This window comes from Amblyraja radiata, chromosome 2, assembly GCF_010909765.2.
Source record: "Amblyraja radiata isolate CabotCenter1 chromosome 2, sAmbRad1.1.pri, whole genome shotgun sequence".
NCBI classification, from domain to species: Eukaryota; Metazoa; Chordata; class Chondrichthyes; order Rajiformes; family Rajidae; genus Amblyraja; species Amblyraja radiata.
The window spans coordinates 134,752,971-134,778,186 of record NC_045957.1 but is presented as its reverse complement, the minus strand read 5'-3'; the positions used below and the strand labels follow the sequence as shown (position 1 = coordinate 134,778,186).

The 25,216-nt window shown below is 44.5% G+C and overlaps 1 protein-coding gene across 1 annotated transcript in view; it reads left to right on the top strand.

The window, feature by feature from the left end:
- The window catches only part of odad2 (outer dynein arm docking complex subunit 2), a 336,903-nt gene that overhangs the window by 44,532 nt on the left and 267,155 nt on the right, over positions 1-25,216 (top strand). The window lies entirely within an intron of this gene.

Here is a 25,216-nt window from a genome sequence, read left to right as displayed (position 1 = left end):
ACACAAAAAAGAGTAACAGCACCTCATATTCCACCTGGATAACATAGATACATAGACAATAGGTGCAGGAGGAGGCCATTCGGCCCTTCGAGCCAGCACCGCCATTCAATGTGATCATGGCTGATCATCAAAGTCAGTACCCCATTCATGCTTTCTCCCCATACCGCTTGATTCTGCAAGCCCCAAGAGCTCTATCTAACTCTCTCTTGAATGTATCCAGTGAATCGGCCTATGCTGCCTTCTGAGGCAGAGAGTTCCACAAATTCAAAACTCTCTGTGTGAAAAAGTTTTTCCTCATCTCAGTTCTAAATGGCCTACCCTTTATTCTTAAACTGTGGTCCCTGGTTCCGGACTCCTCCAACATTGGGAACGTTTCCTGCATCTAGCGTGTCCAATCCCATGTAGCGTGTCCAATTTCTATAAGATCGCCACTCGTCCTTCTAAATTCCAGTGAATACAAGCCCAGTCGCTCCATTCTTTCATCATATGACAGTCCCGCTATCCCGGGAATTAACCTCGTGAACCAACGCTGCACTCCTTCAATAGCAAAAATATCCTTCCTCAAATTAGGAGACCAAAACTGCACACAATACCCCAGGTGTGGTCTAACCAAGTCCCTGTACAACTGCAGGAGGACCTATTTGCTCCTATACTCAACTCCTCTCGTTTTGAAGGCCAACATGTCATTAGCTTTCTTCACTGCCTGTTGTACCTGCATGTTTACCTCAGATTCAGATTCAGATTCAGATTCAACGTTAATTGTCATTGTCAGTGTACAGTACAGAGACAACGAAATGCAGTACAGAGACAACAAAATGAAACGAAACGAAACGAAGGACACCCAGGTCTCGTTGTACTTCCCCTTTTCCTAACCTGACACCATTCAGATAATAAACTGCCTTCCCATTCTGGCCACCAAAGTGGATAACCTCACAGTTATCCACATTATACTGCATCTGCCAAGCATCTGCCGCTCCCCCAACCTGTCCAAATCACCCTGCATCTTCATAGCATCCTCTTCACAGTTCACATTTCCACCCAGCTTTGTGTCATCTGCAAATTTGCTAATGTTACCATATAACCATATAACATATAAAATGGTGCAAGGGGGAGGGATTCAAATTTTTAGGGCATTGGAACCAGCTCTGGGGGAGGTGGGACCAGTACAAACAGGACCAGTCTGCACCTGGAACCAATGCCCTTGGGGGAGTGTTTGCTAGTGCTGTCGGGGAGGATTTAAACTAATGTGGCAGGGGGATGGGTACAAGAGCAGAGAGGCAGGGGGGTGTAAAATGAGGGTAGAAGCAATAGGTAGCAAGGTGAAAAGGAAAAGTGGCAGGCAGACAAAACCAGGGCAAAAATCAAAAAGGGCCACTTTTCAACATAATTGTATAAGGGGTAAGAGCGTTGTAAAAACAAGCCTGAAGGCTTTGTGTCTCAATGCAAGGAGTAATCGTAATAAGGTGGATGAGTTGAACGTGCAGATAGCCATTAATGATTATGATATAGTTAGGATCACGGAGACATGGCTCCAGGGTGACCAAGGCTGGGAGCTGAACATCCAGGGATATTCAATATTCAGGAGGGATAGAGAGAAAGGAAAAGGAGGTGGGGTACGTTGCTGGTTAGAGAGGAGATTAACGCAATGGAAAGGAAGGACATTAGTTTGGAGGATGTGGAATCGGTATGGGTAGAGCTGCGAAACACTAAGGGGCAGAAAACGCTGGTGGGTGTTGTGTACAGGCTACCTAACAGTAGTAGTGAAGTTGGAGATGGTATCAAACAGGAAATTAGAAATGCGTGCGACAAAGGCAAAACAGTTATAATGGGTGACTTCAATCTAGATTGGGTGAATCAAATTGGCAGGGGTGCTGAGGAAGAGGATTTCTTGGAATGTATGCGGGATAGTTATCTAAATCAACATGTAGAGGAACCAACGAGAGAGCAGGCTATTTTAGACTGGGTATTGAGTAATGAGGAAGGGTTAGTTAGCAGTCTTGTTGTACGTGCCCCCTTGGGCAAGAGTGACCATAATATGGTTGAGTTCTTCATTAGGATGGAAAGTGACATTGTTAATTCAGAAACAATGGTTCTGAACTTAAAGAAAGGTAACTTTGAGGGTATGAGACGTGAATTGGCCAAGATTGACTGGCAATAAATTCTAAAAGGGTTGACGGTGGATATGCAATGGAAGACATTTAAAGACTGCATGGATGAACTACAAAAATTGTTCATCCCAGTTTGGCAAAAGAATAAATCAGGTAAGGTAGTGCATCCGTGGATAACAAGGGAAATCAGGGATAGTATCAAAGCGAAGGATGATGCGTACAAATTAGCCAGAAAAAGCAGCATACCAGAGGACTGGGAGAAATTCAGAGACCAGCAGAGGAGGACAAAGGGCTTAATTAGGAAAGGAAAAATAGATTATGAAAGAAAACTGGCAGGGAACATAAAAACTGACTGCAAAAGTTTTTATAGATATGTGAAAAGAAAGAGATTAGTTAAAACAAATGTAGGTCCCTTGCAGTCAGAAACAGGTGAGTTGATCATGGGGAACAAGGATATGGCGGACCAATTGAATAACTACTTTGGTTCCGTCTTCACTAAGGAAGACATAAATAATCTGCCGGAAATAGCGGGTCAAAGGAGTTGGAGGAATTGAGTGAAATCCAGGTTAGTCGGGAAGTGGTGTTGGGTAAATTGAATGGATTAAAGGCCGATAAATCCCCAGGGCCAGATAGGCTGCATCCCAGAGTACTTAAGGAAGTAGCTCCAGAAATAGTGGATGCATTAGTAATAATCTTTCAAAACTCTTTAGATTCTGGAGTAGTTCCTGAGGATTGGCGGGAAAGCAAACGTAACCCCACTTTTTACGAAGGGAGGGAGAGAGAAAACGGGGAATTACAGACCAGCTAGTCTAACATCGATAGTGGGGAAACTGCTAGAGTCAGTTATTAAAGATGGGATAGCAGCACATTTGGAAAGTGGTGAAATCATTGGACAAAGTCAGCATGGATTTACGAAAGGTAAATCATGTCTGACGAATCTTATAGAATTTTTCGAGGATGTAACTAGTAGCGTGGATAGGGGAGAACCAGTGGATGTGGTGTATCTGGACTTCCAGAAGGCTTTCGACAAGGTCCCACATAAGAGATTAGTATACAAACTTAAAGCACACGGCATTGGGGGTTCAGTATTGATGTGGATAGAGAACTGGCTGGCAAACAGGAAGGAAAGAGTAGGAGTAAACGGGTCCTTTTCACAATGGCAGGCAGTGACTAGTGGGGTACCGCAAGGCTCAGTGCTGGGACCCCAGCTATTTACAATATATATTAATGATCTGGATGAGGGAATTGAAGGCAATATCTCCAAGTTTGCGGATGACACTAAGCTGGGGGGCAGTGTTAGCTGTGAGGAGGATGCTAGGAGACTGCAAGGTGACTTGGATAGGCTGGGTGAGTGGGCAAATGTTTGGCAGATGCAGTATAATGTGGATAAATGTGAGGTTATCCATTTTGGTGGCAAAAACAGGAAAGCAAACTATTATCTAAATGGTGGCCGAGTAGGAAAAGGGGAGATGCAGCGAGACCTGGGTGTAATGGTACACCAGTCATTGAAAGTAGGCATGCAGGTGCAGCAGGCAGTGAAGAAAGCGAATGATATGTTAGCTTTCATAGCAAAAGGATTTGAGTATAGGAGCAGGGAGGTTCTACTGCAGTTGTACAGGGTCTTGGTGAGACCACACCTGGAGTATTGCGTACAGTTTTGGTCTCCAAATCTGAGGAAGGATATTATTGCCATAGAGGGAGTGCAGAGAAAGTTCACCAGACTGATTCCTGGGATGTCAGGACTGTCTTATGAAGAAAGACTGGATAGACTTGGTTTATACTCTCTAGAATTTAGGAGATTGAGAGGGGATCTTATAGAAACTTACAAAATTCTTAAGGGGTTGGACAGGCTAGATGCAGGAAGATTGTTCCCGATGTTGGGGAAGTCCAGGACAAGGGGTCACAGCTTAAGGATAAGGGGGAAATCCTTTGAAACCGAGATGAGAAAAACTTTTTTCACACAGAGAGTGGTGAGTCTCTGGAACTCTCTGCCACAGAGGGTAGTTGAGGCCAGTTCATTGGCTATATTTAAGAGGGAGTTAGATGTGGCCCTTGTGGCTAAGGGAATCAGAGGGTATGGAGAGAAGGCAGGTACGGGATACTGAGTTGGATGATCAGCCATGATCATATTGAATGGCGGTGCAGGCTCGAAGGGCCGAATGGCCTACTCCTGCACCTAATTTCTATGTTTCTATGTTTCTATATAACAATTACAGCACGGAAAACAGGCCATCTCGGCCCTTCAAGTCCGTGCCGAACACTTATTTTCCCCTAGTCCCATCTACCTGCACTCAGACCATAACCCTCATTCCTTTCCCGTCCATATACCTATCCAATTTATTTTTAAATGATAAAATCGAACCTGCCTCCACCACTTCCACTGGAAGCTCATTCCACACAGCTACCACTCTCTGGGTAAAGAAGTTCCCCCTCATGTTACCTCTAAACTTCTGTCCCTTAATTCTCGTCATGTCCTCTTGTTTGAATCGTCCCTACTCTCAAAGTAAAAAGCTTATCCACGTCAACTCTGTATATCCCTCTCATCATTTTAAAGACCTCTATCAGGCCTTAAAGATCTTAACCTTCTGCGCTCCAAAGAATAAAGACCTAACTTGTTCAACCTTTCTCTGTAACTTAGTTGCTGAAACCCAGGCAACATTCTAGTAAATCTCCTCTGTACTCTCTCTATTTGTTGACATCCTTCCTATAGTACTTTTCTTCCTATGTACTTTTAATTCCTTCATCTAAATCATTAATTCCTTCATCTAAATCATTAATGTATATAATAAATAGCTGCACCGAGCCTTGCAGCACACCACTAGTCACTGCCTGCCATTCTGAAAGGGACCCGTTAATCCCTACTCTTTGTTTCCTATCTGCCAACCAATTTTTTGGCCCTGTCAATACCCTACCCCCAATACCATGTGCTCTATTGTTGCTCACTAATCTGCGTGGGACCTTATCAAAGGCTTTCTGAAAGTCCAGGTACCCTACATCCACTGGCTCTCCTTGTCCATTTCCTAGTTACATCCTCAAAAAATTCCAGAAGATTAGTCAAGCATGATTTCCCCTTCATAAATCCATGCTGACTTGGACCGATCCTGTTACTGCTATCCAAATGCGCTGCTATTATATTTTTGATAATCGACTCCAGCATCTTCCCCACCTCTGATGTCAGGCTAACTGGCCTAATATTCCCTGCTTTCTCTATCCCTCCTTTCTTGAAAAGTGGGATAACATTTGCTACCCTCCAATCCACAGGAACTGATCAAAAGTCTATAGAACATTTCAAAATGATCACCAATGCGTCCACAGTTTCGAGAGCCACTTCCTCAAGTACCCTGGGATGCAGACCACCAATCCCTAGGGATTTATCAGCCTTCAGTCCCATCAGTCTACCCAACACCATTTCCTGACTAATGTGAATTTCCTTCAGTTCCTCCATCACCCTCGGTCCTCTGTCCCAGAGCACATAGAAACATAGAAACATAGAAAGTAGGTGCGAGAGTAGACCACCAGGTCCGTCGAGCCCGCACCGCCATTCGCTCATGGCTGAACACTAAACAGACACACTTACCCACAAACAGTAGACACAAGACACAGAACACAAGACACTACCCTCCCCTTTATACCACATCTGGGAGATTGAATGTGTCTTCTTTAGTGAAGACAGAACCAAAGTACCTGTTCAACTCGTTTGCCATTTCCTTGTTCCCCAAAGTAAATTCACCTGTTTCTGTCTTTAAGAGACCCACATTTGTTCCTCTAAGCTGTGGGCCGAGGAGCTTTATTCTGCAGTTTCGTGACCCAAGTCACCAAACTACATGAAATTTTCACATATTATGTAAAAATATTTATATAAATCACCCCTGAAACTCGATATGAAGAAGACTTGCACATTTTTATTAAATTAGAGAAAAACCGGGAAAATGTCGGGAATTTTTTAGTCCAATCAAAGCACGTTTAACATTGAGCTGTCTGCCAGTTGGCCAATCACGTGCTTTGTTTCAGGCTAGCACACAAAATGGCTGAGGGGGCTTCACAGATGCCTGTTTTACTGGAGATTCCGATTTGTTGTTCTGTGGAATAAATGTCGTGGAAACTTGCAGCAGGTTAATTGTATTCAGTGGGAAAAGCATTAAAAAGGCTGAAGAAAGTGCTGCGGTGGATTAAAGTGCAAGAAAGCCTTCAAAGTCCCTGCTGATGTGCTGGAACACAAAGAAGGCCCCCATTAATCAACTCTAACTGAAAGGTAAGACTAAAGTCTGAATTTATGAAAATCTATCTGTATGGACTTTAATTAATTTAATATAATGTGAATAAATTCATTCATTCATTCATTATTCAGTCATTCACTCACTCACTTACTCATTCATTCATTCATGAAATTGAGGGCCTAAACTATAACACAGTCAATTAAACATTGTCACTAATGCCAGCGTGTTGTAGAGTAATAAGTCTTTAACAGCTAATCTCGGAGCTGCCTGCGAAAACTTACCGGGAAAAAGTGCTCCGATCGCGGGACCTAGGTACTCGCGGTAAATAGCAATCGATATCCCTCCGTTTTTCTCCCATTATCGGGGTCTGAAAACGACCGCTACAGACGGCACTATGTACAGCCTCCCCCCCCCCCCTGCCCGCTCGCGGAGATGAACCGCGGCTCCGCGATTGCGAATCGGCCGCTTATTAATTGAGACCGCGGCTTCACTTTACCGCGAGTACCTAGGTCCCGCGATCGGAGCACTTTTTCCCGGTAAGTTTTCGCAGGCAGCTCCGAGATTATTTGTTAAAGACTTATTACTCTACATCAGGCTGGCATTAGTGACAATGTTTAATTGACTATGTTATAGTTTAGGCCCTCAATTTCATGAATGAATGAATGAGTAAGTGAATGAATGAATAAGGAATGAATGAATGAATTTATTCACATTATATTAAATTAATTAAAGTCCATACAGATAGATTTTCATAAATTCAGACTTTAGTCTTACCTTTCGGTTAGAGTTGATTCATGGGGGCCTTCTTTGTGTTCCAGCACATCAGCAGGGACTTTGAAGGCTTTCTTGCACATTAATCCACTTCGCAGCACTTTCTTCAGCCTTTTTAATGCTTTCCCCACTAAATACAATTAACCTGCTGCAAGTTTCCACGACATTTATTCCACAGAACAACAAATCGGAATCTCCAGTAAAACAGGCATCTGTGAAGCCCCCTCAGCCATTTTGTGTGCTAGCCTGAAACAAAGCGCGTGATTGGCCAACTGGCAGACAACTCAATGTTAAACGTGCTTTGATTGGACTAAAAAATTCCCGACATTTTTCCGGTTTTTCTCTAATTTAATAAAAATGTGCAAGTCTTCTTCATATCGAGTTTCAGGGGTGATTTATATAAATATTTTTACACAATATGTGAAAATTTCATGTAGTTTGGTGACTTGGGTCATGAAATCCTATTTCTAGACACATTTTTGATGCTCGGCTAACAGCCTACCCTTCACATACCTAAAGAAGCTTTTACTATCCTCCTTTATATTGTTGACTAGCTTACCTTCATACTTCATCTTTTCTCCGTATTGTCTTTTTTGTTACCTTCTGTTCTTTAAAACATTTCCCAAACCACCCGCTCATCTGTGCTATGTTATATGTCTTCTCTTTTATTTTTATACTGTCCTTGACTTCCCTTGTCAGCCACGGTTGCCTGTTACTCCCCTTAGAATCTTTCTTCCTCTTTGGAATGAAATGATCTGCATCTTCTGGATTATTCCCAGAAATGAAATACCTGCCATTGCTGTTCCACCGATATCCTTGCTAGGGTCCCTTTCCAGTCAACTTTGGCCATCTTCTCCCTCATGCCTCCATAGCCCCTTTTGTTCAACTGGAATACTGACACTTCCGATTTTACCTTCTCCCTCTCAAATTGCAGATTAAAACTTATCATATTATGGTTACTACCTCATAATGGTTCCTTTACCTTGAGTTCCCTTATCAAATCCGGTTCATTACATAACACTAAATCCTGAATTGCCTGCTCCCTGGTATGTTCCAGTACAAGCTGCTCTAAGAATCCATCACCGAGGCACTCTACAAACTTCCTTTCTTGGGCTCCAGTACCAACCTGATTTTCCCAGTCCACCTGCATGTTGAAATCTCACATAACCACCGTAGCATTACCTTTGTTACATGCCAATTTTAACTCCTGATGCAACTTGCACCCTATTTCCATGCAACTGTAGATAACTCCAATTAGGGTCTTTTTACCCTTACAATTTCTCAGTTCTATCCACAATCACACTACATCTTCTGACTCTATGTCACACCTTGCAAGGGACTGAATTTCATTCCTTACCAACAGAGCCACCCCACCCCCTCTGCCCACCTGTCTGTCTTTTCGATAGGATGTATACCCCTGAATATTCAGTTCCCAGCTCTGATCCTCTTGCAGCCGTGTCTCTGTAATTCCCACAACATCATTCTCACCAATTTCTAACTGAGCCTCGTGCATTCATATACAATACTTTTAATTCAGTATTCACCTCCCCTCTCACACCGGTTCCTCTTTCACCTGACCTTACTCTCTTATCCTTGAACTTTCTGACCCATTAATTCTGGTGTCTTTCGTAACTTTTCCTGTACTCTCTTCCCCTTTAACTCCATCCTTATACTCCCAATTTGTTAACCCCTCCTCCCCAGTATTTAGCTAAAACCTCCCATGGAGCACGAGCAAACCTGGCTGCCAGAATTTCGGCCCGCCTCCACTATCACCCTGAGTACCGGCACACCACAGGGCTGTGTACTGAGCCCCATGCTCTACTCCCTCTTCACACACAACTGTGTTCCTACATTCGACACCAACACCATTGTCAAGTTTGCAGACGACGCAACGGTGATCGGGCTGATCACCAACGGTGATGAAACACACAACAAAGCGGAGGTGCAGAACTTGGCGGACTGGTCCTCAGATAACAACCTGTCCCTAAACATCTCTAAGACCAAGGAGCTGATTATCAACTTCAGGAGGTCACATAATGGGGAATACGCTCCAATCTTTATCAACGGGGACAGTGTGGAGAGAGTGTCCAGTTTTAAGTTTCTGGGCACACACATTTCAGAGGACCTCACATGGTCCACCAACACCGCTGCGCTGGTCAAGAAGGCACAGCAACGACTGTTCTTCCTGAGAACATTGAAAAAGACTGGTCTGCCCCAACAGCTGCTGACAACCTTCTACTGCTGCACCACAGAGAGCATCCTAATATATGGCATCTCTGTGTGGTAACCCAGCTGTACGGGGGCAGAGAGGAGAGCTCTTCAGCGGGTTGTCCACAGAGCGCAGAAGATAATTGGGACACAGCTACCAACCTTGGAGGTCATCTACAATACACGGTGCCTCAGGAGGCCATCAGCATCGATAAAGACTCCTCACACCCTTGCAATAGTCTGTTCAAACTTCTACCATCCGGCAGACGTTACAAGGCCTTCTACGCCCGCACATCCAGACTTAGGAACAGCTTCATCCCCAGAGCTATAGCTGCTCTGAACCGGCCCTGCTGAGTGCCCCCCCCCAATGAACTGTCTCCCTCAATGGTCACGTCGCACATCGACCCGGCACAGACCTATTTGCACGTTATACTGCTTTAACTGTTTTTTTAAAATCTTGTTTCTCTGGGTGTCTAAATTTTTAGCTAGTTAAGTTATTACATCGGATGGAAGCTGCATACCAAATCTCGTTGTACCTCTGTGCAATGACAATAAAATATATTATTATTATTATTATTAAATGCTGGAGTAACTCAGCGGGACAGGCAGCATCTCTGGAGAGAAGGAATAGGTGACATTTTGGGTCGAGACCCTTCTTCAGATTGGTGTTAGGGGAGTGGGCAGGACAGAGATAGAATGTGGTCGGAGACAGTAAGACTGGTGGGAGAACTGGAAAGAGGGGAGGGGATGGAGAGAGAGGGAAAGCAATGGCTATTTGAAGTTAGTTATCTAATGTTCATGTTCATACCGCTGGGGTGTCAGCTACCCAAGCAAAATATGAGGTGCTGTTCCTCCAATTTGCGCTGGGCCTCACTCTTACAATGGAGGAGGCCCAGGACAGAAAGGTCAGATTGGGAATGGGAGGCGGAGTTAAAGTGCAGAGCAACCGGGAGATAAGGCAGACTGAGCGGAGGTGTTCAGCGAAACGATTGCCGAGCCTGTGCTTAGTCTCGCCGATGTACAGGAGTTGACACGTGAAACAGTAGATACAGTAGATGAGGTTGGAGGAGGTGCAAGTGAACCTCTGCCTCACTTGAAAAGACTGTTGAGGTCCTTGGTTGAAGTCGACAGGGGAGGTGAAGGGACAGGCGGTTGCAGTGGAAAGTACCTGTGGAGTTGCAGAGGGAACGGTCTCTGCGGAAAGCAGAAAGGGGTGGAGATGGGAAGATGTGGGATCCTGTTGGAGGTGGCAAAAATGTTGGAGGATTATATGCTGTATGCGACGGCTGATGGGGTGGAAGGTGACGACAAGGGGTACGCTGTCCTTGTTACGAATGGGGGGAGGGGGGGAGCAAGAGCGTAGCTGCAGGATATCGAGGAGACCCTAGTGAGAGCCTCATCTATAATGGAAGAGTGGAACCCCCTTTCCCTAAAGAATGAGGACATCTCTGATGCCCTGGCATGGAAAACCTCATCCTAGGCGCAGATGCAATGTAGATGGAGGAATTTGGATTTGGGGATGGAGTCCTTACAGGAAGCAGGGTGGGAAGAAGTGTAGTCTAGATAGCTATGGGAGTCAGTGGGTTTGTAGTAGATGTCGGTCAATAGTCTGTCTCCTGTGATGGAGACAGTGAGATCTAGAAACGGTTGGGAGATGTCGGAGATGATCCAAGCGAATTTGAGTGCAGGATGAAATTGGTCATGAAGTTGAAGTCAGTGAGTTCTGCATGGGTGCAGGAGGTAGCACTGATGTCGTCAATGTAGCTGAGGTAGAGTTTGGGGATAGAGCCAGTGTACGCCTGGAACCGTGATTGTTCGACGTACCCGACAAAGAGACAGGCATAGCTGGGGCCCATGCCAGTGCCCATAGCTACAGTGGCTTGCAAAAGTATTCATACCCCTTGAACTTTTCCACATTTTGTCACGTTACAACCACAAACGTAAATGTATTTTATTGGGATTTTATGTGATAGACCAACACAAAGTGGCGCATAATTGTGAAGTGGAAGGAAAATGATACATGGTTTTCAAATTTTTTTACAAATAAAAAACTGAAAAGTGTGGCGTGCAAAAGTATTCAGCCCCCTTTACTCTGATACCCCTAAATAAAATCCAGTGCAACCAATTGCCTTCAGAAGTCACCTAATTAGTAAATAGAGTCCACTTGTGTGTAATCTAATCTCAGTATGAATACAGCTGTTCTGTGAAGGCCTCAGAGGTTTGTTAGAGAACATTAGTGAACAAACAGCATCATGAAGCCCAAGTAACACAGTGACAGGTCAGGGATAAAGTTGTGGAGAAGTTTAAAGCAGGGTTAGGTTATAAAAAAATATCCCAAGCTTTGAACATCTCACGGAGCACTGTTCAATCCATCATCCGAAAATGGAAAGAGTATGGCACAACTGCAAACCTACCACGACATGGCCGTCCACCTAAACTGACAGGCCGGGCAAGGAGAGCATTGATCAGAGAAGCAGCCAAGAGGCCCATGGTAACTCTGGAGGAGCTGCAGAGATCCACAGCTCAGGTGGGAGAATCTGTCCACAGGCCAACTATTAGTCGTGCACTCCACAAATCGGGCCTTTATGGAAGAGTGGCAAGAAGAAAGCCATTGTTGAAAAAAAGCCATAAGAAGTCCCGTTTGCAGTTTGCCACAAGCCATGTGGGGGACACAGCAAACATGTGGAGGAAGGTGCTCTGGTCAGATGAGACCAAAATTGAAGTATTTGGCCTAAATGCAAAACGCTATGTGTCGCGGAAAACTAACACTGCACATCACCCTGAACACGGTGGTGGCAGCATCATGCTGTGGGGATGCTTTTCTTCAGCAGGGACAGGGAAGCTGGTCAGAGTTGATGGGAAGATGGATGGAGCCAAATACAGGGCAATCTTGGAAGAAAACCTGTTGAGACTTGAGACTGGGGCGGAGGTTCACCTGCCAGCAGGACAACAACCCTAAACATACAGCCAGAGCTACAATGGAATGGTTTAGATCAAAGCATATTCATGTGTTAGAATGGCCCAGTCAAAGTCCAGACCTAAATCCAATGGAGAGTCTCTGGCAAGACTTGAAAGTTGCTGTTCACAGACGCTCTCCATCCAATCTGACTGAGCTTGAGCTATTTTGCAAAGAAGAATGAGCAAAAATTTCAGTCTCTAGATGTGCAAACCTGGTAGAGACATACCCCAAAAGACTTCCAGCTGTAATTGCAGCGAAAGGTGGTTCTACAAAGTATTGACTCGGGGGCTGAATACTTTTGCACGCCACACATTTCAGTTTTTTATTTGTAAAAAAATTTGAAAACCATGTATCATTTTCCTTCCACCTCACAATTATGCACCACTTTATGTTGGTCTATCACATAAAATCCCAATAAAATACATTTACATTTGTGGTTGTAACGTGACAAAATGTGGAAAAGTTCAAGGGGTATGAAAACTTTTGCAAGGCACTGTACGCCTTCGATTTGGAGTAAGTGGGAGGAGTCGAAGGAGAAGTTGTTGAGGGTAAGGACCAGCTCAGCAAGGCAGAGGAGAGTATTAGTAAAGTTCTTGAGGGTAAAGTCAATGAGGGTAAAGTCAATGAAGCTATTTGATCTGGCCTCATTCTAACACAAAAACAGTGCATTCAGAAAGTATTCTCTCCCCTCCCTCTCTCTCCCTCTCTCCCTCCCTCTCTCCTTCCCTCTCTCCCATCCCTCCTCCCTCTATCCATCCACCCTCTTTAACCCCTCTCCACCCCTATTCACTGTTAAACTGATACATCCATCACTTTCCCTCCCTCCTGCTCACCCTCCCTCACTCCCTTCCTCTCCCTCTTTCAATCCCTGTCTCTCTCTCTCCCTCTCTCTCCCCCTCTCTCCCTCTCTCTCCCTCTGCCTCTCTCCCTCTCTCTCTCTCCCTCCCCCTCTTTTCTTCCTCCCTCCCCCTTTCTCTCCCTCCCCTTTCTCTCCCTCCCTCCCTCCCTCCCTCCCTCCCTCCCTCCCTCCCTCCCTCCCTCCCTCCCTCCCTCCCTCACTTCCATCCTCTCTCTCTCTCTCTCTCTCTCTCTCTCCCTCCCTCTCTCTCTCTCTCTCTCTCTCTCTCTCTCTCTCTCTCTCTCTCTCTCTCTCTCTCTCTCTCTCTCTCTCTCTCTCTCTCTCTCTCTCTCTCTCTCTCTCTCTCTCTGCCTCCCTCCCTCCCTCTATCTCTCCCACCCCCCCTCTCCCTGTCTCTCAGGTGAAAGAAGAGGGAATGTCAAGATGAGGGGGACAGAATGCTGGGGGATGAGGGGGAATGGAGGAGGATAGTAGTGGGAACAGAGATGGCGAGGTAATGGAAATATTAAATGCAAAGTTATTAACTTTTGCTTAACTTCTGCCGTTAGTGCGGGACCATCAGCTGATCATGCGCAATTGGGGGCTATGGCTTAGTGGTGGAATATTGTGTTGGGGGACCAGGCCTCCCATGTGACTTTAGAAGATTGAGGGGGGATCTTATAGAAACTTACAAAATTCTTAAGGGGTTGGACAGGCTAGATGCAGGAAGATTATTCCCGATGTTGGGGAAGTCCAGAACAAGGGGTCACAGTTTAAGGATAAGGGGGAAATCTTTTGGGACCGAGATGAGAAAATCATTTTTTACACAGGGAGTGGTGAATCTGGGGAATTCTCTGCCACAGAAGGTAGTTGAGGGCCAGTTCATTGGCTATATTTACTCATTTTACTCCCATCTCTTTTTTTTTTTCTCTTTCTCACATTCTCATAGATTTAACCCCTTCACTGCACATTCTATACTTTTTTTTCAGATGCATTATCTATATTTTAATTCAAATCTTTACTTTTGCTGTTGTTTTCTGGTTTCAACCTTTAAATCACTGTCTAAGACTCAATCAAAAGATTATGTATTTTGTTCTAAATCTGAGTACAATTCTACACATGACTTTGGCTGATGTTTCAGGTTTGAGGGTCATCTGCTCTAAAATGTGTCCTTCTTTTGATTGGACGAAATTGCAGATAAATATCAAAGATGCCCTAAAAACTTTTGAATTTTTGGACTAAATTGCAGATAATTCTCTGCAGATAAATATAAAAGATGCCCTGAAAACTTTTGAATAACAACTTGAATAACGCTGTATCTCTAAACTAAACTAAACTTAAAAGTTGCTCCATCATACAGGCCAATATTCTTTACTCGATCAATAGTGCCAAAAAACAGATTAATGGGTCATTTAGCTATTTTCAGATTTTAGCATTTGCAGACTCGCTATTGGGTTTGCCTACAAAACTGACTATAGTTCAAAAGCAATTTATTGGCAGCAAGTGTGATGGAATGTCCTGTAATCAATATGCTACCACTTTAGGTTTCACATACCAGTAGCAATGGAATTTGGAGTGCTATTTTGAAATATGTTTCTGATACTAGTGACAGGGATTTAGATAAAGCTGCAACTTGGCAATGCCATCACACAGAGCCTAATAATTTGCATTTTGTAGTCGCCGATGAAACCTGAATATCTAACTTGAATTGATGTGGTGCATTTCACCTCATCCAAAAGCACTTCATTGCCAGTGTATTACAGAAACCCACATTCCATTTCACTCATGCAAAATGTCACTCATCTAGCATCACCAACAACATTCGGTGAACATCTGTTATTTATCAATACAGAAAGTATTATGTGATGGTTGTTAACTGAACCTATACAAATTAAAGTTGTCTCTTTAGAATATTCTTGTCTGCACGATTTTTTAAATTTTGACATGGGTCTATGTTGAGATAGTTATAATCTTGTATGGTTCACAAACGAGGGATTACTTTGAAGAGATATTTGTGGACCAAGATGTCTACCCCTGCCCCAGTATGAATCAAGACCATCAACGTTAAAGAGAAAAATATTTATTGGAATAAAATGTTGGCACCATTTCTTAAAATAATTACTACAGGAGTATTGTATTGCTCTATTCTGAAAAATTGAAGCTGGGATGTAGTCGGCCTAGAATTTCTTCTTGAAAAAGGCCAAACACTTTCAAAGTGAATATTAAGTTTTACTATTCTCACATACAGTTCTCTGCATCATCTCTGGAACTGTTGAGGAAACTATTTCAAGGACAATGAGTTATAACGTGTTGTGAATAGTAAAGCTGCGTAAAATACCCAACAGCTCAGACTACGTATAGAATAAGAAAGCTATGTCAAAATGGTTACAGGCATAAATGGCAATTTATGATACATACAGAAAAAAGTGTGATGTTTAAGAATTTAATATTCTTGCGTTGGACCTTGCTGTAACAGTGCAGAAGGCCACAGAGGGAAGGGTCAGAGCGGAATGTTGATTAAATTGGCAAAGAAACAAAAACCCATGGCCCTCCGACTGAATTGCTGGTGCTCTGCAAAGTGATCACCCGATCTCTGTTTTGGTTTCTCCATTGCAGTGGAGATCACATGCAGGGCATTAGATTGGAAGAAGTACAACTGAATCACCACTTCAGCTGAAAGCACTGTTTGTATCCATGGATGGGGGTAAAGGAAGAGATGAAAAGACAAGTGCTGCATCGCCTGCAGTTGCATGCAGTAGTGCCATGAGACGGGGAGTGGTTGATAGACACGGAAGTGTTGACCAAGGAATTTTGAAGGGAGCAATGCTGAAGGGGAGAGAATGCATCTGGTAGTGAAATATTTTTGGAGCTGGTTGAAATTGTGAAGGATGTTGTACTGAATGTGGTGGTTGGTGAGGTGGAAGACAAGGGCCATGGGGAGCATGCTTTTGTTTTTTCAAGGAGGAGAAGTGCAAGAGTAGAGGCGTAGATGCGATGCAGTCAAGAGGCCTATTACGATGGTAGAGGGTTCAGGAAGAACGGTCATTTTCAGAGACAGCTGTGCATAATGTCATATCATCAAAGCAAATGTCAACAGTGAATGGAATTGGGTTGGCTAAAGGAATTGGATGCAACAAAGGCAATAAGGGTTAACAACATTTTGGCATGAGTACTGAAATACTTGTACTCCAGAACTTTCTGTGCCCTTGGTCATGTGCAGCTACAACATTAGGTATTTACCTAATGATGTGAAAAATTGTCCATTTATGTCCTGTCCTCAAGAAGCAGGACAAATCTAACCTGGCCAATTATCACTCCTTTAGTCTACCCATGATTATTAGCAAAGTGATGGAAGATGATCAACAGTGCTATAAACTGGCACTAGATTAGCAACAACCTAATCATAGAAGCTCAGTTTGGGTTCCACTAGAACTACAGCCTTGATCGTAACATAGACAAAATAGTTGCACTCCAAAGTAACTGTCCTTTATATCAAGACCTAGGTCAGAAGTAGGGGTATATGCTGATGATGGCAAAATGTTCAGTATCATTCTTGACTCCTCAGATAATGAAACAGCCCATAACTAAATGCAGCAAGACATGGACAAGTAATATTTGTGCAACACAAGTACCAGGAAATTATGATATCAACAATGTGTTTGAAAGAGCAGGTCAGAGGCTAGGGCTCCTGTGGTAAGTAACTCGCATCCTAACTCGCCAATGCATGCCCACCATCTACAAGAATCAAGCCAGGTGGATGGAATACTTTCCACTTGCCTGGATGATAGCCTCAAAGAAGCTAGACACGGAACAGGACATAACAGATCACCAATCAACATCTCATCCATAACCATTCACTCAGCCAACCCATGTAACAACTCACCAAGACTCCTCAGAGAGCACATTCCAAACCCATAACTTCTACCAGCTAGAAGGACAAGGGCAGCTAAAGCATGGGAACTCTACAACCAGGAAGTTGCCCTCCAAGCCACAGCCCATCCTGACTTGGAAATATATCACCGTTGCTTCATTGTCGCTGGTCAAGATCCTCGAACTTCCTTGGCACCCGCCCCTCACAGACGGCAGCGGTTTAAAAAAGCAGTTCATCAGCATCTTCACATGGGCAACTAGGTTTGGACAACTAAATATTGGCTCAGTCTGCAAAGCCCACATCCCTTCAATTAATATAACATAAAGTTATTACAGGGGACAGACAGAAGGAAGCATATTCAAAATAGCTGTTGGAATCTCTGGATGCAACCTTTCCCCTATGATGGAGATGGAAAAATCTAGGAAGGGGAGAGAGGAGTGAGTGGCACAGTGGTGCAGCAGTAGAGTTGCTGCTTTACAGTTCCATGGACCTGGGATCGATTCTAACTGCAGATGCTGTCTGTACAGAATTTGTATGTTCTCCCTGTGACCGCGTTAGTTTTCTCATTTTTTGAGCACATGCATGTGTCATTTTTTGTCGGAGGAGGAGCCATTTTGGGGGAACGGCTGCTAACCAGCAGCCGTCCGTTAAACTCGCTTTTTAAAAACTTTTTTAGGTAGTCTCGTCCGTTTGGAGAAATTGACTTTTCAATGTGGGGGGTAGGGGGCAATTTTATTTCTCGGTCCCTACCTGGTCGGTGAGGCAGCTTTTTTTCCGGGCTGCCCATCGACCCGTCCTCGCGGCCTACCAGCGGGCTTGGAGCGCCGTTTCTTGGCGGGGACCGCCCAGCACCTCGGCCTCGGTGGCGGCACAGCGCTGGAGCGCTATCGTGGAGCGGAGCAGGCGATGCCCTGCCTGGGTCGCCGCGCTAGAGTGACGCGCTGGAGCTCCGGTGAGCTGGACCGCCGAGAGCAACACCTCCGGGCTGCGGGTCTGCGGAGCGGAGCGGGCGGCGCCGATTTCAACATCGGGAGCCTGGGAGCTCCAAACCGGCGCGGCCTTGTCGGCTCCGGAAGCCACGGTCTACAGCTTGGAATCGGCCGTTCCAGGTGGCCCAGCCGCTGAGAGGACTCTCCCGATGTCGGGGCAAGACCACCCGGTGAGAACGGCCAGGAACATCGGGCCTCCGTAGAGGCAACTGCGATGGCAGGCCTGACTTTGGGTGAACTTGGGGTTGGGGACTTGACATTGTGCCTTCCCCCACAGTAGTAACCATTGTGGGGGAATGATTTTCTGTCTCTACGTAATCCTGTTAGTCTTTGTCCAAGATGGCTGCCGTGAAGGGAGAGTGGACGCTGGCGCGCTTTGGCTGCCGCTGCTCTCTCTTCACATTGTGGTTTTGATTTTCTGTTTTTGGACTGAATTCTGTTATTATTTTGTGTCTCTGTGATGTCTTTATTATTTATTTTACTCTGATTATATGTTTATATTCCTGTTAATCTATGTAAGGTGTCCTTGAGATGTCTGAAAGGCGCCCAACAAATAAAATTTATTATTATTATTATTATTATTAGGTACATCTTTGATCCAGAGAAAGTGAGTGGTGTTGAGGAAGTTGTTCGGTGTTAGGCCAACTTGAGCCAGGCGATTGGCTGTCGGTAAAGGGGGGTAGTGGTTGGGTCTCTATTTATGGTATTCGTGGACTAGTCTTTGTTACAGTCAAACAGGTAAAGGAATAATCCTCCAATTGATTACGATAAGTTTATTTGGTTTGTTTTTCTGCTCTAAATGTAAAATTATGCTTTATTGAGAGGCAATTATTCTAAACCGTGAACTTTTAAAGTATTTAGATTTTCCGTGACATTTAGTAATAGTTTTTACTATCTTGTTCTTCTGATGACAGATCTTGTCAAGTAAGCAATAGAATGTTAAACATCACCAAGGTAGTGCAGGACTCTAAACCATTTAAATCTCAGCGATAGCAGTGACAAGAGAAACAATACGGATGTTGTTCATCGGGCCGCCCGTAGCGGCAACTGCGGAGAGCTTGGGGAGGCCCTGACCATGGGGAACAATGGAGGAAGAGACTGACTTTGGTGCCTTCCCACACAGTGGGAAACTTTGATTCTGCTGTGTGGGGATGTTTTATGTCAAACCCTATAGTGTGTTGTGTCCCTTTTTTTATTGTACGGCTGTATGGGAATTACATTTCACTGTGCCATCTGGCACATGTGATGAATAAATCTATCTTGTATCTTGTATCAATATAATTTATCTCAGCATGTCTGAATTAGGTGAGAACATTTGGATCACATTTCATATAACAGGTTATTGTTCAGTGACCTTTGCTGCAAATGTTTTGGAAAACATAGAAAATAGGTGCAGGAGTAGGCCATTCGACCCTTCGAGCCAGCACCACCATTCAATATGATCATGGCTGATCATCCAAAATCAGTACCCCGTTCTGGCTTTTTCCCCATATCCCTTGATTCCCTTAGCCCTAAGAGCTAAATCTAACTCTCTCTTGAAAACATCCAGTGAATTGGCCTCCACTGCCTTCTGTGGCCGAGAATTCCACAGATTCACAACTGTGGGTGAAAACGTTTTTCCTCTCAGTCTGAAATGGCCTGTCCCTTATTCTTAAACTATGACTCCTGGTTCTGGACTCACCCAACATCGGGGACATTTTTCCTGCATCTACCCTGTCCGATTCTCTAAGAATTTTATATCAAAAGAAAGGGTTAAGACAGATGAGAGATGGAAAGTGAGGAAATATAGACTAGTTACCTTAACATCTGTTAGAGTGAAACTGGTAGAGTTCATAATTATAAATTTTCAGCTGATAGAGCCAATGCTGATTTATAAAGAGTAGTTCATGCATGATGAAGAGTTGGCTAAAGGAGTAGACAGGAATGTCAGTGGATGGTATTAATATGGACTTTCAGTGGGAAAGTCCCTCATGAACAATTATTTGTGAAGTTAAATCTCACAGAATTGAAGCTAGATGTTGAACCTAGCTAGAGACTAAATCCGTGGCAAGAGACTGAGAGTGGGGATTAGGAGCATATCTTCAAATTGGCAGCATGTAATTGCTGGATCTCTATTGGAACCACCATTATTGATCATATTTATAAATAATTTATCTTATAGAAGAAGTTATCTAAGCAGGTCTTAATTCTTGCATCACAAACTCTATTCCCTAACATAAACCCTTTCCTTGGAAATTCTCTGAAACCGAACAAGAACGTTCACAAATGTGGTGTTATTCTTGGCCCTGCCTTGAGAATTAGATAATATATTTGTGCCATTATTTAAAAAGCCTATTTTAGTCTTGCAACATTACCTGATTCCACTTCTGCTTTAGACTTTGTTGTTGAAAACTATTCTCTTGTTACCTTTAGACTTGGCAATTCCAACACACTCCTGGGCATCGTCACATCTCAATATGTTTATTAGCATTTGATAGGGTTTTGTCCATTTACACAATTTATTAATAAAGCCTTGAAATTTAATGCCGCCATCCAATATGTTTACAATAAATGTAGTCTTTAAAAAACATGAATATATTGTTTTGTTATTCCATTGTCTAAGTCATATTAGTCCTGGTTAATTTCCCTACATTAAGCCTGCAAACTCAATTTATGTCATAAAATCATACAGCTCAAAAACAGGCCTTTTGGCCCACTGAGTCCATACTGATCATCAAGCATTCATTACACTAATCCTGCACTACTTTGACCATTCTCCCCAGATAACAGAGATAATTTACCGTGGATAATTTACCTATCAATCCCAATGCCTTTGGGAAGTGGGAGGAAACCAGTGCAACTGGATACAACCCACAAGGTCTCAGGGAGAATGCGCAAACGCAATGAGTTGGAGTTGTGAGGTGGCAGTTCTACCAACTGCATCATTGATATTAAGATAGCATCTCTGGTTATCTAGAAGGTTGTGGCTATAATCTAAACTATCATGTCATTGGAGTTCTACATTTCCAGAGGCCTGTCCTTTTGCCAAGATGTTAATGTACCAATCTGCCAGATTAGAGAAATGCATATATGCATATTGGCATATGAATTAAAGAACTAGGAGCAGGATTTGGCCCTTTGAGACAACATCAAAGATTCACAGCCCTCTGAGTGAAGGAATACTTTGTCAGGAACAATTCCAGAAACTACAGTAGATTGGAAGTTAACAACTAGAGTATCCACTATCTCTGAAGCCATCTAATCTGAGGAAAGACATTCTTGCCATAGAGGGAGTACAGAGAAGGTTCACCAGACTGATTCCTGGGATGTCAGGACGTTCATATGAAGAAAGACTGGATAGCCTTGGCTTGTACTCGCTAGAATTTAGAAGATTGACGGTGGATCTTATAGAAACTTACAAAATTGTTAAGGGGTTGGACAGGCTAGATGCAGGAAGATTGTTCCCGATGTAGGGGAAGTCCAGAACAAGGGGTCACAGTTTAAGGATAAGGGGGAAATCTTTCAGGACCAAGATGAGAAAAACATTTTTCACACAGAGAGTGGTGAGTGGTGAGTCTCTGAAATTCTCTGCCACAGAAGGTAGTTGAGGCCAGTTCATTGGCTATATTTAAGAGGGAGTTAGATGTGGCCCTTGTGGCTAAAGGTATCAGGGGGTATGGAGAGAAGACAGGTACAGGATACTGAGTTGGATGATCATCCATGATCATATTGAATGGCGGTGCAGGCTCGAAGGGCCGAATGGCCTACTCCTGCACCTATTTTCTATGTTTCTATGTTTCTATCTCTATTAAACTTCTGGGAAGCCAAATAAAGTCCAATCAAAGATAGTCTGAGGGTCACCAATGAGGTAGATGGTAGATGGTCGAGTCAGCGACAAGAAATGCAAATGCAATGCTGGGATTGATATTGAGTTGAATAGAATATACTGTAAAATCAAGGATATAATGATGAGGCTTTATCAGGCACTGGTGAGGCTCATATTTATTGTGAGCAGTTTTGGGCTGCACATCTGAGGAAGGATGAGCTGGCTTTTAAAGGGGTTCAGAGGTTTACGAGAATGATCTTAGGGATGATTCTCGCATGAAGAATTTTTTAAGGCTCTGAGCCTGTCCTCACTGGATTTTAGAAGGATGAGGGGAAGATCTCATTGAAACCTACCACGAAAGATCTAGATAGAGTGAACATGGAGAGGATGTTTCCAGTTATGGGAGAGTCTAGAATCAGAGGGCACAACCTCAGAATAAAAAGACGTGCTTTCAAAATGGAAATAAGGAATTTCTTTAGCCAGAGGGTGGTGAATCTATGTAATTTATAGGTTCTTCATTAAGAAGGGTACTAACAAGCTTGACGTATGTGTTCTTGTTGTCCACGTGATCCATTGCAGAGTGGAGAGCCAGCAAGATTGGCTGTTCATCTGTTGTGGTTGGAGGCAAATTGTAGTGGAACCAGGTGCTTCCTAACACACGAGTTGATATGCATCATAACCAGTCTCTCAAAACACTTCATCACAGCGGACGTTAGTGCCACTAGTCAGTAGTCATTTTTGACAAGTCTCTTCCTTTGATTTAATTTCATTTTCAATTTCTAGTATCAGCCATAAATGAATTATTTTTCCTTTATGGTTCCTGTGCCATAAAGGATTTTTGTTTGCAACTTATGCAATAGTCTTGAATGCTAACCATTGCCTGGCCACCACTGTATCTTTCCAATCAATCACAACTAACTCTCCTCTCAAACCATAGTTTCCTTTGATTAGATTTAAGAGCCCAGTTGTGAAACTACAATATCGATGTTGAGATCATTGACTCTTAACTCTAAAATAAATTAATCCACATTTATTCGGTTACATATTACTTCTACTTGCATGAAGAAATTAATTGGTATATCTGTCAGGATATTTTTATTCCTCTGTGGGAGAATGTTTCTTGCAAAGCTAGTATTTATTATCTATCATATTGTCACTGGGGTGGGACATTGCAACTGCCCTGTTTCAACTAATGCAATCAACCTGGCATGCACAATCAAATAAGATCAAATAGAACAAGTTGTCCTACAACTTGAGAAGAAGGAGAGAAAGAGGAGGAAGGAGAAGGAGGAGGAAGGAGGAGGAAGGAGAAGGGAGGAGGAAGGGGGAGGGAGGAGGAAGGAGAAGGGAGGAGGAAGGAGAAGGGAGGAGGAAGGGGGGAGGAGGAAGGGGGGGAGAAGGAAGGGGGGAGGAGGAGGGGGGGGAGGAGGAGGGGGGGGAGGAGGAAGGAGAAGGGAGGAGGAAGGGGGAGGAGGAAGGGGGGAGGAGGAGGGGGGAGGAGGAGGGGGGGGGAGGAGGAGGGGGGGGAGGAGGAGGGGGGGGGAGGAGGAGGGGGGGGGGGAGGAGGAGGGGGGGGGAGGAGGAGGGGGGGGGAGGAGGGAGGAGGGGGGGAGGAGGAGGGGGGGAGGAGGAGGGGGAGGAGGGACCACTGTTGTTTGTCCTCCATATTAAGGATTTCATTGAAAATGCCCAGTTAGCAGGTTTGTAGATTACATCAAGATTGTTAGTATTGTGGGCAGTGAATTATGTATATGAGATTAATGGATCAATGGTTTCTTTATTGTCGCATTTACCTGGTACAGTGAAATACATTTCTTACATACAGCTCAGCAAAACTATCCCCGTATATAAGCGCAATCTTCCCGGTCAGTACAGTATACACAGAACAGCCCACTGAGTCCATATGAAAGAGGCTCCCTTTTTGGCTCCATTTTACAGTCTCAGCTGCAGCAACAGGATCAAGATGAATTAGGGAGTTGGTCAAGAAATGGCAAAAGGAATTTACTGTAAATCTGACAGCTGTGAGATGTTTCATTTGGATAGTTGACAGGTTGACAAGATGGTGAAGAAGGAGATTGGTGTGCTTGTCTTTATTGGTCAGGCATTGAGACAAAGCATGCAGATATTTTTTTATAAGTGTAGAAATGCTTGGTGAGGCTACCTACTGTATGCAGTTCTGATCACCTGGTTATAGGAAGGATGTCATTAAGCAGGAAAGGGTGCAGAGAAGATTCACAAAGATATTACTGGAACCCGAAAATTTGAATTATAAGGAGTAGTTGAATATATTGGGATGTTTTCAAGAGAGTCAAGAGTGTTTTATTGGCATATGTCCCAAATAGAACAATGAAATTCTGAAGAAGGGTCTCGACCTGAAACGTCACCCATTCCATCTCTCTAGAGATGCTGCTTATCTCACTGAGTTACTCCAGCTTTTTGTGTCTATCTTCGGTTTAAACCAGCATCTGCTGTTCCTTACACATGTAAACATAGTACACTGTAAACAATATAATAAAACTAGACCAAGTGCAGATCCGTTGGGTCTGTTCCCCCAACGTGCGGTTGTGGGGGGGAAGGCGGCATGCAGCGTCACACACACTAACTATCCCCCCCCCCCCCCCGCACTCACGCTAATTACCCCCTTTGATATTATATTAATATTATTAATTTGCTCCTTTTACCCCATAACCACCCTATCTACTCATGCATAGCCCCCAACTTGCAGTCACATCTAGAGAGGGAGGGGGGGGGGGGGCGGTTAGAGAGTGAGGGCAGAGAGAGAAGGGGCAGAGACAGAGGAGAGGTGAGGTGAGGAGAGGAGAGGAGAGGAGAGGAGAGGAGAGGAGAGGAGAGGAGAGGAGAGGAGAGGAGAGGAGAGGAGAGGGGAGGTGAGGAGAGGAGAGGAGAGGAGAGGAGAGGGGAGGGGGGGGGAGGGGAGGAGAGGAGAGGGGAGGGGGGGGGGGGGGGGGGGGGGGGGGGGGGGGGGGGGGGGGGGGGAGGAGAGGGGGGGGAGGAGAGGCAGGGAGGAGAGGAGAGGCGGGGGGGGAGAGGAGGGGGGGAAGGAGAGAAGGGGGGGAGGAGAGGCGGGGAGGAGAGGGGGGAGAGGAGAGAGGGGGGAGAGGAGAAAGGGGGGAGTGGAGAGATGGGGGGGAGAGAGGAGGGGGGGAGAGGAGAGGAGAGAGGGGGGGGAAAGGAGGGGATGGAGAGAGGAGGGGGGGAGAGGAGAGGGGGAGGAGAGGGGGGGTGATGGGGACAGGGGGGAGAGAGGAGGGGGGGAGAGGAGGGGAGAGAGAGAGAAAGGGAGAGAGACGGGGGGAGAGAGAGAGAGAGAAAGAGAGAGTGATAGGGAGAGAGAGAGAGAGAGAGAGAGAGAGGGTTCCTTTTTACTTCAATCCAAACCATTTGCAGGCAGTGCTTTTTTCCTCAAACTAACCATATTTTCATTTTTAA